Genomic DNA, 3910 nt, shown 5'->3' with positions numbered 1-3910 from the left:
GAGAGAGAAAAGGCAATGCTGCATAAAATTTAGTTTAATGGCATCCAGAAGAAATTAATTTTGCTGATTTGATACTGAATTAGATGACTTCTGAGACATAAATATGTGGAGGCGAAGGGGCATGTCTAATTAATGGGAGTTCTGGCTGCCTGCCTGGGGAGATTCTGCAAAATCTTATGATACAAGGTAAACCACCCCTCTGAAGCAAGTGGTATGCGGAAGGCTTGGCCCAACAATAAATTAACTTTGTATAGCATGCTTTATTGCTCTGCCCTGCATTCTGGCAGGCTTTCCTGTCATTGTCTTTCCCCTTGAGCTGGCTTGCTTTGCTTGTTCTCTTCTATGGATGACTCAGCCAATACTTAGTCTTTGCTCTCATCTCCTCCCTGTACCTACTCCCCACCCTCCAATATTTGTTCTTAGAGTGGCAAAGCCAGAGCAGAGCCTTATTTTGATTATTTGAGCACACTGAGTTTTTGGCCTGAGAAGTAAACTGCTTCTTTCCTCTTTGGAGCCTTCATAGTTTACGTTCGTCGTCTTACTAGGCTACCTCTGGCCCTTCCAGTTTTCTGAAGCTAGTGACCCCAGATATCTTCGGCTTCTGGAGGTAGGGTTGCTTTCCATTCCTGCCTCCTCCTATAACAACCACTGCAATCCCCTCTGCAGCCCTCAGCAAGGAAATACAGGCCGTTAGCAGTGCAGTGCAGCCATACATCCAAGGCTGACAGCGTGGGCACTCTGCCAAGTTCTGCGCGCTGCTCTCCTTTCACCACACCTTCCTCGGCTTGTCTATATTTGAAGAGCCTAGTAAATTAATTTCCCAGGGGTAGAGGGGGGAGGGAGGAAGAGGGAGTGTCTAAGAGGCAAAAAATGCAGTCGACTCGCCCTCTGCTGGTTGAAAATCTGAACTTATCGCTGTCAAAACAAGAGTGGGGAAAAATAATCCATACTATTTTAATACGGATAAATTACAACTAAAACTCGGTTAAATTCGATCTGTCAACCTTAAATAGCCACTGTTCATCTTTAGCCTTCCCTGCTTCCCCAGCATTGATATTTAATTAGACTCATATTCTAAACTCTAGTCCCTGGTAATACATTATGCTATCCCGAACCCATTTTCATTTGCTCTTGGGTTTTTGCTGTTCTAAAACGCGAATTAAAACCCTCAAACGTGCTCTTTTTGTCTAATTAGTCGCTAGGCAACTGGTAAAATGACAGCTAAACCGTCACTTCTAGAACACACTTATGCTTCAGTCCAATCAGTCTGCCTAAGATAGTAATTTAATGCTAACAAGAAGACATGGAAAACGCGAAAAAGCAGTCTGTGCTTTTTGCTAAGCTGGTGTCTCAGGAGAGCTGACAGGCAGCTTTGTGCAAACCAAGCTATTGGCCGCCATAACTCACACAGACTTTTGTACCGCCTTTGCTGTCTTAGTCATTTTGTCGGAATAAACCAACGTATGGAGGTTGGGTAATTTAATTCCTGTCCCACAACAAGACAGTATTTACAAGTCACTTAGATTTTGGAGGGTAGTGAGAGAAAAAAACACAGCACTTTGCAATATGGGGTATTATTTAATGTCAGCTGGGTCCCCCACCAGTCTAAATGTCCCAAATCAGGGGGTTCCTAACCCCCTCCACTCCTGGCACTGTAAATTAGTCGGTCACGCGGCCCTTAGAACCTACTGGGATTGGCCATTTCCTTTGTCAGGTGAAACTCTGCAGCGAGTCATGAGACTAAACTGGGCGGTGTCGCTGTCCGTGTCCAGGGTGCTGAACTCTAGGCGTGGCCAGAGAGATTTCCTTTACATGACAGCTTCCGGTAGGGCGGGGTCAGGGTCGCTCTCGGAAAAGCGGATCCATCTGCCACCTGGTGGTAGATAAGGAAAATGGTATTGATAAAGTTTAAAAAGTACTTTGAAATGAGACCCAAAACTCTGAAGACACAAATTGGAGGGCTTTGGGATTTTGGACCTCAGGGGGTGGCTTTTGACAGATATGCCTGTTTTTAAAGGAGTATATGAAAATGCATAATTTCCAGAGTGATATCTCACTCCTACCCCAGAAGATGATGTACAAATATGTTTAAATTTATCCAAGCATTTCTTCTGACACACCTTGTTATCAAATAGGTATTTTAAAAATACTTGTATATATAGGTATTTAGAAATATTTACTGAAACATTCACAGACTATATTTTACTAAAGGAAATACTAAGGAAGCTCTATCTTGTTAGCCAAACATATTCAAGGAAGCTTAGCTGGAAGTACTGCTCTGATCTGTTTCTGGAAGATAAAAGGTGTGATTATATTTAGGAAGTGGTAAGAGGTAATGAGAATTCTAGGAGAAAAACTCTTATTTATTTTAATATTTTCCAGGCCTAGTATGTAAACTATCAGAGAGTTGAAAACACCAAAAATTTATGGTATGCTTATTACTCTTAGTCAGTATATTTTTATCCTGTTTTACACAGTGATGATTAAGACTCTGAGAAATACGTACATTCAGCTTCAGATGAGGAACTCTTAAGTTGCTTTGTAAGTAGAGATTCTTCAATAGATAGCAAGAAAAAAACAGGAGAAAGAGGTAATGGAATATTTTATTCAAGTGTTATTATTTTTATAAAAATACCATGGAAAGATGGGTACATACTTCTAGAGGCTATGAAGTCAGAATTCCAGCTGACCATCTCATTTCATGGTAACCTCTTTCCCACAATTAGTTTAATATCACTTTTCTTGTCTTTGGAAATAAGTGATGACTATATAGCCTGAGTCTTACTGTATGCTCAGATGTATGAGCTACAGTGTAAAATCAATTTTAGCAAATTGAGAATAAAATGAATTTCTTTCCCAAACAAACTTATCACTCAGAAAAAAAATAGACCCAGCCAGGAGACACACATGGCTTTATTTGTCAGCCAACCAGTTAGTATTTGGTATTCTTACAGATATTTTCTCATTTATTCTTATATGAATCTTAACACAGAATATAATAGTTACCATTTCTGTTTTAAGATTTAGGCACTGAATTTGTGGTTGTTAGTTGAATTGTCTTCAATTATATGAGGGAGAAATTGACCAAAGTTTAACAAGGCAAGAATTATCACCCTAATCTAGGTTCCATTTGATTAAATTTGGAAGTTTCCAAACACTTGTCAGATTTCATGGAAAGACATCTATAGCCTGAACAACCAATATGAAAATGACTAAGCTTGAATAATAAGGGTATGAAATCCATCTGTTCAAAATAAGAGTGTAACATAAATCTGGCCTATAAATGGTATTGGTTCACATTATGGCTTCTTACGTTACTGTGGAAGAAGGAAACATTATATGCTATGCTCATGTTGAACAATAAGAGGCATTGTCATTGAAAGCAACAGGTGGGAGATCAAGAGCAGCTGCAATAAACTGAGCTGCCTAAGAAAGTCTTCTATCCCTCAAAGCATCCTGTTCCTGCCAATATGAATTAGAAACCTCAAATGCCTAAAAAGGCACATAGAAGAACAGGCTTCTAAAGTAGTATTAAAGTTTACAACCACAGGTGTGACCTCAATGTTTTAACATATCAGCTATTAAAAATAGAAAGTTTTTGTTTGGGCTTAGAAATTATATATGAAACAAAATTAGAGGAGATCCCGAATATTAATATGGTCATAAAAGTGACTCTTACAGTAAATATGATCAATATTAAAACTCTAAAATTACTTGAATTTTGGATACAATAATAGAAACAACAAATGGGGAAGGGGGAAACTCTCCAGTGCTCTAGTTAGGGCATTTTTTTCTAAAAGAAGTTGAAAACAGTGACAAAATTCTCAGCTGAAAAACTTCAGGAACATTTAAACCTATGACTTAAAGGTAAATAAATGATATATTTTATATAAATGTTAGAATATATTTT

This window comes from Propithecus coquereli, unplaced genomic scaffold (assembly GCF_000956105.1).
Source record: "Propithecus coquereli isolate 6110/MARCELLA unplaced genomic scaffold, Pcoq_1.0 Scaffold236, whole genome shotgun sequence".
Lineage (NCBI taxonomy): Eukaryota > Metazoa > Chordata > Mammalia > Primates > Indriidae > Propithecus > Propithecus coquereli.
The sequence above is the reverse complement of the archived record's forward strand: the minus strand, read 5'-3'. Positions refer to the sequence as shown.